An 11,328-nucleotide genomic window follows, 5' to 3' on the forward strand; every position below is an offset into this window, starting at 1 on the left:
ATCCTGCGTGAATTGGAGAATGTTTGATTGGCCGATTCAGAAAAAAAAACAAAAAGTGAAGAACTACCTAGGTAAGCTCCCCACTGCCCTCGCATATACCTGCCCCCTCTCTCCGCGTGCACGCGTTTTTAGGCGACAAGAAACGACGTCTTCCAGCCAATTCCGGCTGGTTTCGAACTTTCGCAAAGAGCTCGCCACGTGGCTAATATTTTCGATGACCTTCGTTATAAGCCGATTTCAAGAGCAACAGAAAAATTTACTGAAACCCTGCTCGCTGAAAAACGATGTAAAACGACCGGAAGTGATTGAAAGACGTCGGAATTTCTTCCGCCAAAAAACGCAAACACGCTAAAGAAAAAAAAAAAAAAAAACGGTGATTGTGAGGGCAGATTTTTAGTTCCTGGCAGCTGTTCCCACTGCCCTGCCGGGTCTTGCTTTCTCTGTGCCTTCCAGGAGTGTTCTAATATCTTCGAAGGAGCTTTCAAATTCCCGCCACACTGCTATAGTACCTGACAGTTAAAGAAACAAAAGACGTGGCGACTCCGGAAATATAATTATCGTTCCGTGGCTAATAAGAGTGCAGAATCAGACGATAAGAGCACTGAAGAAGGAATCCGAGGCGAAGAGCTTGATTTTAAGAGACCCCACCTGGTGTTTCTCGAGCTGTCGGTGGTTCTTGGTTGGAGTGGATTGGCCAGTCGTCACGATTCCATGATTGGTCTGCCATCTTCGTTCGTATGCAACACTCAGCCGTTCAGGTTCAATCGGCCAATCATCTTCACTGAGCTGGCAGGTTTGGTTTTTGCCAGGGATCGCCACCGTCGAACCGCCATCTTTGAGATCGCGTCTCACGTTTTTTTTTCATTTGGCTGGTGAACTGAAGGTAGCAATGCGGGCGGGTTGGTTCATGACTTATAAATTAAAAACAGCGCACAAAAAAACAGGGGCAGCGCTCGTCCTGTTTGCTTCTCTCTTTGTTCCTGACTTTTTTGCGCGCGTTTTATTTAAAAATATATTATGGCTGGTGAAGCCTGGCGGTTTGACTGGGCGGTCGTGTGGTTAATCGCGCGTTAATGCAATTTTTTTTTTTTATCTTAAGTCACTTCGTTGATTATAAAATAAAAAAAATGCCTATGGCGGCGGCTCGTTTAATTTTCTTTGCTGCCGCTGGAGGAACAGTTCGCACCGCATATCAATTTGAGAGATTGTTAACCGTGTTGCGTTAAACTTCTTCTAACCGCACAGAAAAAAAAAAAAGAAAAAAGAAAAACACCTGCAGGTGAAAATTTTAGGAAGGTTAGCTTTTTCCTCATCCCCTACGTGGTTACTAGCCAGTGTGAGAAAACAGCGGCATTAACGTCTAAGAGAAGGGCCGAGTGGGTGCTCCGTCAATCCGGGTGCGGCCATTGACGAGGGAGAGTCTGATGCTCATTACAAAAGGATCACATCGCGCTTTGTCAGGAAGCACGTTCTATAAGCGAGGTAATTCTTCACGTTAATAAACTGTACATACAGAAACAGGCTGCATTTGACGCGCCATGTCATAGTCTCGTAGGGCGAGGAGGTCGATGCCGCTGCAACGCCCTACTTTGTTCAAATAATTATCTTTTTCTCGCCCAGAAAGTCGCTCCGCTAATTCACGTAGCCGCATTAATATTCCCTGCTTACACGAGAAGCCGCGCCGTGCATTTGTGCAAAGAAACGACCACCGTGGGCAAGGCAGCGAGCCGACGGAGGAGCACGGTAGTGTACACTGTCGCACCGCCGTAGTGGCTGGATGCGCTAGCAACAAAAAACAAGCAGGAAATAATCCAAACGTGAGAGAAAAGCACTAAAATAGAAACAGAACCTTGAATATCGTAAAACATCTCGAAACCAGTAAACTTGTGGCAATCGCGGCTTTCATTTGACACCGGAACGGCAGGCGGAACGCTACGCAGTATGAGACATAGAGACCTCGAAGATGGCGGCCGCGGCCCTCGCCGCCAGCGCAGCAAGAGAATGACGTCGAGTAAAGAATAATTATAAAAAGAAAAATGTGTGCCATAAAATTTGTTTTTGTTGTGTCACTTGAAGGATGATAAACTTTAGAACTGTTTATTTTTTTTTTTTTTCAGCAGAACAGGGATTACACGCATCGAAAAAACTGTTTCTAGTGAAACATAAAATAGCGCAAAAAAGGTAAAGCACAAGAAGTATACATACAGGTCCTTGTCTTTTCCACGATGGCGCTTGTCTTGTATACATCTTGTCCTTGTCTTTTTTTGCGCTATTTTATATGTTTAACTAAGATGAACCAACTAGCCAGACAACGTACCCTCCTAAACTGTTCCTACTTTAGTTTCTAAGGCTTGACAAACCTTTGCTATTTCTGCAAATCATTTAACATCAGCCCTATGATATAGAAAAAAAATAAGCTAGATTGTTTTTGTTAAATGTTATTACTTATTTATCAATACTGTCGGCGTTCTCTTGAAGCTCATTCTAGGAGAGATCGATATATGGTTCAGGTTTGTTTAGCCAAATGACGGCAATTCTTAGTTAAGTGATATGATTTAATAGTTCAGGCTGTTGAATCACATCACCTGATTTAGTAGCATTGTATTTTGTTTCGGTTCGGTTCCGGTTCAGCTAAACACTTACAATATTGTTTCAGCTACTGACTCCCTCGTACTCGTTCAAACCAGGTTATAACTTGTGGGGATCGTTGCCACAAGGGGGCCGGACTTAGGCCCGTGGGGGCCAAGTGAGAAGAAGTCTAGGATGGAACGGGGCAGAGCTCGGGCATCGAGATCGAGGATGGTCGGCAACCGAACGGGGAAAGGACAAGACGCTTCCTCCAGATCGTCAAACTAGTAGATCCATAGTACCTTACGTTGTGATATCTCCTTCAGTGCGGTCGAGGCGGGGCCTGATCAGGCCTTTGCTACGGTGGACACCCACATTATCTGGCGCTCGAACGTGGCGCCCGATCACCTGGTTCTCGCTTTCGGTCGTCCTTTTAAGGTTACACTCGACGCGTTCCTCAATCATTTTGGGGGCATGACGCACCTAACTCTCTGAACGCTCGTTATTGTGAGAAACAACGTTGCCCGTCGATGGGAGGTCCAGCATGACTGCGAATAGGGACAGGTTTCCTAGTGAGGCTCAGCGGGGTCGGTCGCCGCCGGACGTGTTCTGGTGAGCGGTGTCATGGGCTCCCGAATGCTGTCGAAGCCTGGGACTCCAGCTCTATCGGCGGGCGAGGGAGATGTTGGTGAGCTGATGCGCGATATGACGGCAATGTTCGAGCCGCTCTCGCGAGTATCGGGAATTCCACGACTCCTTACAGGAACTGGATGCGCACATAGCCCACCTCCACCAGCTGAGGACACCTTGGATCCCGTCTGCGCGTGGACAAGAGAGACCGCAGACTCCCAGATCGGGAGTCTGCGCTGCACGAAAGAGCAGGGTTTTGGGGTGAAGTGGTAAGCAGGGAAAAGATTGTCGAGGCCCAGAAAGTAGATGAGAATACGTCGTGTACCTCATATGTACCTGAATACGTTCAGCAGATATGAATCCAAGTGCTAGCTTTGATTCATATCTGCTGGGCGAAAACGGCTTGTTGCTTCGCTGCATCCCGGCGATCGATGTAAAGGAGGGTAATAGTCTCCCTTCAGGGTCCCAATTTACTATCGGGTACTTCCACGTCTCCGCACTGGCTGGTTATAGCAGAGGCAGCAAGACGTTTTATAAGCTATGTCGCGCCGCGACCTGGCCGGGAATGAGCCTGGGCGTATTTAGGTACACTCGTGCATGGCCGGCTCACCAAAAAGCGAAGCCGAGAGGCGGGAAGCCTCCGGGTTTGGTGCCGCCGATGAAGAGTCACTATCAGTGTAAGGTGGTTGTCTACAACATCAAAGCCCCCGGTCGCAATGCCGATACCGCAAAGATCGAGCAGGCGGCGTGTGACAATAAGAGTCATCGTCACCTGGAATTCAATGCCGGGGACGGGGTCTTACGAAGAACCCGCGCACTGAGCAGCGCGGCTTGTGGTTTCGCTACCTCGCTGGCTTCAAAGTGGGAAGGGCCCCGAGCTGACGACGCAACTGCCGCGTGTTACCTATACGGACTCACTCGGCTAAGAGTCTGGGCACGTTTACGTCGCCGATTTGAAGGAGCTTTTCCTTCGCGACCAGGAGATGGGGAGCGTCCTGCTCCAGCGACCTCTTGCTCGCGGCCACGAGCGCGGTGGTCAGGTCGGGCCTTCGCAAAAGCGGGTGGAGCAGAGTGCAATGATTCTGCAGGCATATAGCAGCGTTCTGTCACAGAGAATGGCCACCCGAAACGACCGGCGGGGAGGAGCTCGACGTGCGCCACTCATGGGCAGCCCGTGCATAGGGGGAGCCAACCTGTGCAGTGCGTGGACCACAGGGCCTTCCCAGTCAACCAGGGTGGACATCCTGGATTCCCGTGGTCCGACTCGCAGGGCGCCAAACCATGGAGGCGGCCATTACGGAGGAGGCACGGTAGTGTAGCCGGTTGATATAGGCAGAGCCCCCTTGCGAGCCCGGCGGGAGCAAATTCATGTGACCCTGCCGTAGCGAACCTTCTGCAGAACGGGTCAACCCCGTCCGCGGCGGGGGGACCAGCTTGGAGCAGGCTCCTCTGCAACGCGGTGGCCACGAGGACGGCGTCCGAAAGATTGGGGCAGTCAACTTCGTCTGTCAACGACGATGGAAATAATAACCGAAACCAGAGGCAGGGCAGCCCGGCGACACCATCCCACCGCCCTTCGGAGGGAATACGCTACCCCCTCTGGCCTAGCCTCCTGGACCAGGGGAACAGCTGCTGGCTGTGCGACGTCCCCCTCGTACACCCGGAGACACACGAAACTGGAGGCGTGCACCAGGAGCGGCTAGACGCTGTCTCCCACTACGGACGTGGGGGCCGCAGTCCATCTTCTCGAACGAGACAGGCCCGAGCTGCTGGTACCCGAAGCCCGGGGCCTGATTCAGCCTTCTGGGGGCCACGCCGCCACCACGCGCTGTCCACGGCCCACAACCCTCGCCGCACAGCACCCGTTGGCTTCCGCTTCCGGCCCGTTCTAGCCCGTCGCGTCGCTGCTCCAATGGCCGTTGAGAACGCGCCGGCTTCCCGGCGACTTCCTGTTCGCGGGCTCAGAAAAATCCCCCCCCCCCCCCCCAAGTCCCACGTTTGAATTTTTTTTTTTTTTGGGGGGGGGGGGGGGCAGTATGGGAATCGTGGCCACGAGACGGCCGGACATGGGCTCACGGGTACCAGGTGAGAAGAAGACAACGATGGCACGAGGCAGAGCTGGAGCAGCGAGCTCGAGGATGATCGGCAACGGAACGGTGAAAGAACAGGGCGCTGCCTCCAGATCCTCCAACTATGAGACAGTAAATCCTTCGTACATCTCGTTGTGTGATTTCCTCTGGGGCGGTGGCTAAAGTGGACACTCACAAACGTATTACTCCACCACCTCCAGTTGCGACTGCCTGTCTACTTTTTGCGGCCTTTGATGATCTTGTGATACTTGTAGCCAGACACATAGATAGATCCTAATTGGACCGCCCGGAATTCGTGTTCGACTAGACTGTTTAGCAGATGGATGTAGCAAGCCATTCTGGAGGCAATATGACGCTGTGGAAAATGACACCCCCGCAAACGATCACCAAAACCAAGAGACGCTATTGGAGGAAAAGGGTTTGGCGCCAAGTCAGCTCTGATTTTCGTCCATAGCGTCTCTTGGGTGCGAGTCCCACTCCACAGCGCCATGTCGCCTCCAGAAGCTTCCTATCTCCATGGTTTAGCGTCTTACTCCGCCCAAGCGTCCGAAGTGGTCCAGAAGTGGAAACAAATGACGTCACAAAAGCCGGAGTGTCATGCTGGCGCATTTCAAGATCTTGGTGGCAGAACAGGTCACGCACATGCACAAACAACACGCGGAGAGAAAAAAAATTGCGGTGGCTTAGCTCGGCTATTCTAGGATATGCGTAGCGTGGGCATATGCGCACAAAATGACAGGCGCTTTCAAGCAGCTCCGATGCAGCGTCAGACTTGGTTACTGCGCAACGGAGGCACACAGCTGGGCACGCGGCGGCGCCAGTGCGTCTGTCGCGGCTATGACGTCACTCCTCTGGAATGCGAAGACCGGCGAGGCGCGCGCAGTGGCGGTGGAGCCCGTGGCGGCGGCGGCTCCGGCACACCAGCTGTGTGCCATCTGACGTCACTGCACCTCGCGCTCGCGCAGACCGGCGAGGCGCGCGCCGTGGCGGCGGAGCCCGCGGCGACGGCGGCTCCACCCCGCCAGCTGTGCGCCGTGTGACGTAACTGCTCCTCACGCTTGCGCAGCACGGAGCACGGCTCATTATGCGAGCCACGCGAAACTGCTGAACCTCGGCCAATGTAGCTCACGCTACAAAAAGCGCAGAATATCGGCGTATTTACCGTGCGTGATATGTCGGTGATAGCAAACGCACACATGTGCTAAGAGCCCCGTGACGAAGCAAATTTGGCTCAGCTCGATTGTATCCATCAGATCGTTGCGTGAGCGGTGGTCAGTCCTAAAATAAAACGGAGTGTAACATCACTATAGTCGGTTACAAGTCAAGAAGGTAGGAGAAGCCCCTCCCACAAGCGTGATGCACCCGTTTCAAATCCCTCCGCAGTCGAAAGAAGAGTTCACTGGAAACGCTCCTTGTTCCGCTTCAATAAATAGATAATGACCACAGAGTGCTGCCAACTTGTCTTCGACCCCAACTTTTTAAGAAAGCGATCTTTGTATTCATTGGAGGGGGAAGCTAATCCCCGAAAGTCGTATTGGTTTCCATCGGAGGGGGAAAACTCTAATCTCCCTCTCGTAGCTTCCACAATGCTAAGTCCCGGCGCCTGGCCGCGACGTCACGGAAGCAATGGGACGCTCTTGGATGCGGAGTTGGCGGAAGGATATATCAGCTTAACCTGTAACTTACTATAGAAAGGCGTTGCTTATTTTGCATTCAGGCTTTATGATCTGTTCTGTTGGCGCAATCCTACACTCTCAGAAATAGGGGGTGTAACCCCTTGCCCCATATACAGCGCCTGAAATTCTAGAATTCGACGTTCAGTCCACTGACGTCATACCGACGATACCAACCTTCACGAGCGGCTTCATAGTCCAGTGATAAAACTTATTAAAATGGCTAATGTACGAATTAAGGGCTGCATGAAAACACCCAAGGATTTGTTGGTTCCGCTAAAAGTTTTGTTTTTGTATTCTGATAAGTACATTAGCAGTTTAGTAACAGCAACAACAGCAACAACAACAACGACGACAACAAAAACAGCAATAAGAAGAACAACAACCTCTGGCTGATATTTAATAAGTAGGGCCTCATGTTTTCAGGGTTTATCTTGCTTCGGATTCGGGGGTGTTATTTCGGGGTTTATTTTTACAAGAGATTTGGTATCTTTACGTGTCCATTTTTGCCGTTGGATATGAAATCAGTGTTTATCGGGCCTTATGTTGAAGAAGCATACCTGGAAAACGTCCCGAAGCAACAAAAGAAGGAAACAAGATAAATAATCTAATTAAAAAAAAAAAAAAAAAAGCCTCGCGGGAGAGTTTAGTTTGGCTGTGTTCGAGATAACCACAAAATAGGATTGTGGTTAAATATATTTTTTTTTTACCCGACAAACTTGGGTTTTTCGTAGTGAAGGAAAGCTCCAATATGTGGTTTTTAGGTTTTCCCCGATTTTGATAAAAACCGGCTCGGAGGTTAATTTTCGGGGTTTATCGGTATTCACCGAAAACGCGAAAACCTACTCGTAAGCCGTTTGCTCATCTTTGTACAAAACGCTTTTCTTGTCAGAATACGGTGAAATTAACTTCATTGTACTCTGTTTTATCGAATTGATATCATACGCGATCATCTTTCCGGATATAACTTCGCGTTGCAGGAAAGTTAATCGTAGTTATGACATCGTCCTGAGAATCTGCCATACTGCCTGAAAAGAAAAGGAAATTTCAATATTTTTGTTTTGTTTTAGCACTCATTTTAAGCAGACGCGTACTTTCTAAACATGCAAATTATCAAAGCACATACTAATAAGACTGTTTGTTTAGGTTAAGCAATACAAATCGGGAGGGGAAAGGCGGTCACTCACCGCAGCGAAGTATGGCGCGTGTCCCCAATAAAATTTACACGCCAAAATGGGCTGCGTAAATCAGTGACTAGGTGTATTAACTGGTAACTTTTCTGAAAAAAGCCTCTCCCTGGTCCAACTACCATACTAAAATTTCAGTTCTCTATTTCCAATAAAATTAAAATGATAATTCGAAAACTGGATTCTCCTAACTCTCCAATGGTGGAGCGGCAGCTGTCGGAGTCGGATCGAAACGACGGCCCTGTTTGCCCAGCTTATTCAGAGATGGCGCCACTAATGCCGGCCAGCTAGGGTGTCTACATGTCTGTCTGTCTCAGGGTGAAGACATCCATTGTTGCCATGAATGTGCCAGCGCGTGATGCTCTCGCGCACTCGGGGTGTGACTTGGGCGGTAAACTGGCGTCTCTGCATTCAGCCAAAGCTAAATGCAGATCGAGCTGAGTGACACTGGATTGCGCGCACTTCAAAATGCATTAAAAACGATTGGGCGGAAAACTGGCTGAGATGTCACCACTCAAGCAAAAGCGCGTGTGTGTATGAAGGCACTCTACGGCCAGCAGCACAGCGGGCTCAGGGTGACGGACTTCGGACAGAGCTTTCAAGCGCGTGATTCAGTTCGGGCTACCGAATTCCGTAAAAACGCAATTTCGTAATTACATTTTCAGATAGCGTTTTCAGCACGGCAACCGTCACGCAAGATATTGATAAATAAAGATGCTACATGCTTCTTTACAAATCACTTACCGCATTAACAAATGTTTCTTATTTTCTGCGTCTGCCGTCGCAGCTTGATAGTTTTTTCGTGTCATTAGACACGGCACTGAGTTTGCCTTGTAACGAAACTGGTTTATCGAGGTTGCCAGACTGCTCTTTACGGCTGGCTGAAACTGGGCATTAACATCATATCCGATACATCTTCCTTTCTAAACAAAGAACAAACTTGAAACACTACAACGTGACTAACACGCCTGGTTGAAGTGTTCATCATAAGTGAGCTTCACTTTCATTTTCTGTGGTTTGTCACTCTAGTGGGAGGTTGCATAAACACAGGCGCTGGATGGTCTGTAGGGCCATCCATTATTTCCCTTTCACGGTCACGAGTTTCTTGGTGCTGCACATTGTCGTCGTTGAGCGCTTGTGGTGGAACATCCATGACCTCCATGTAAGAGATGGTTATTTCAAATGCTTTATTGCTCTCAAGTAAATGCTGGCTGTTTCGTCTGTACACAGCACCATTTTCGGCTTGCACCACATAGGATCTTGGCGCCACTTGCTCTTTGGCTTGTGCTTTGACTTTCCATTTCCGTCATCTCTCAGACGCACCGTCTGTCCACTGCCCAGTGGCTTCAAATGCCTACCAGCACTGACATTTTGTTTGTGTTTTGCCACTTTCCGTCCTAGTGCTGCTAGGACATGGGTAAATTACTTTAAAAATGTAATTTAATTACAATTACAATTACTTTGGTCCAAAAGTAGTTTACCTACAATTACAATTACCCCTACGTGAAGAGTAAATCATTGCAATTACAAATTACTTCAAAAAGTAATGCAATCACTTTACAATTACTCTTTCTGAGAGTCACCCACTTTGGGCCATTTAACTTTAAACGAGTTATAAGTATTGCCGCTGTATAAATGTCACGTATTGTAGTTACCTTTTATGAAATTTGTTAAATGAATTATAAAACTTGATAGTTTGGAATAATGAACTCCTACATTCTCATATTCTCAATAAAAATATTTTACATACTCGAAGACGCCAGATCCCTAAGTAAATTTGTATTTACACACTTGTTAGTCAGGCAAATAAAATGTGACAATTAGTCATACATTAATATTTTATTAGTGGTAATATAAACTACGGGTGACACAGACTAATTCGACCACATACACCTACAAACGTTTCATGTTATTCTAAATTATGTACATTGAATTAAAAAAACAACAACAATAAACTACAAAGACACTTAAGATTGCTAACATGTCGGAGTGCGACAGCATTCGTATACATAGCGTATTTCTACGAGCAGCGCGCCGCGCTGAGCGGCTCTCAGGCGACCTCTGCGGAGGCTGCCCCGGAGGGCTCTGCGGCCGGTTGCTCTGCAGAGCCGGCCACCTCTTTCTCTTACCGGCGGCCCGGCCGCTGCGCCACGGAGAGGGCTTCTTTGTGGTGTGGCGTTCCTTGGAACTATGCCACGTGCCTGCCAATGGGAGTTTACCACCAATTCACTGCTACAGACTACAGGGTTCGCTCCATGGGACAGGGGGATTTAGGTGCTGTTTAACCCGTCTTTAAAAGCTAATAACGCCGGTTCGCTCCAAGACAAACACGTTCGTGAAAATCCCTCTATAAAAAAAAAAAAGAAGAAGAAGAAATGCTTTATTGAAAAACAAATGTAACAAACAAGCTCCTGACAGTCTAAAACCGCGGTTTGTAGAGTTTCGGAATTTCGTCGAATCAGGTTGAGAAACGGTTGAAAGGGTTAGGGGTTAGAGCAAACAGTAAAGAATGAAAATTTATACAAAACGGTGGACGAGGATTGTAGCAACAACGGTTGGAAGAGCAGTGTAGCAACAACGGTTGTAAGTAAGGCAGGGTAAGTCTTGTTAACGATACCTGCTGCTTCTTCGCCTCGATGTTAGAGTAGCACAACTTACTGTTAGTGGTACCAACAGACGAGCTAGAGAAGAGGGACGTCAAAAACTCGTAAAGGGAATAATTTAATTGACAATAAAAATTCATAACCTTGACTAAAATATGTAAGCGAATATGCTAGCGGCGAGGACGCGTAAGGAGAACCTCGAACAAACCTCCCCGCCTTGACTGGATGATGTGATCGGAGTCCAACTAGCTCGACTTCGGCCCCCGATGCCCCCGGATGGGAAGGAGAAATAAGAAAGAACCCTAGAAACACGAACAACAGGAAGCGAACGAGACGAAGAGACAGATTCAACTACGACGGAAACGAAAATGGACGCGAATATAGCCCTCATTTATCAAATTACTTCTGGAAGTTTTCATTAAATCGTTTTACAGTCTACAAAACTGTGCATTCCATTCTTTCCCGGCCAGGGGCGGATGCAGGAATTTACAGAGGGGACAAGGAGGGGGGTCAGGTGTTGTTCAGCGTACCATATGTTTAGGAACCTCCCCTCCCCCGCTCCACGCCCTAAATTTTT

Source organism: Ixodes scapularis, unplaced genomic scaffold, assembly GCF_016920785.2.
Source record: "Ixodes scapularis isolate PalLabHiFi unplaced genomic scaffold, ASM1692078v2 PGA_scaffold5__190_contigs__length_132052651, whole genome shotgun sequence".
NCBI classification, from domain to species: domain Eukaryota; kingdom Metazoa; phylum Arthropoda; class Arachnida; order Ixodida; family Ixodidae; genus Ixodes; species Ixodes scapularis.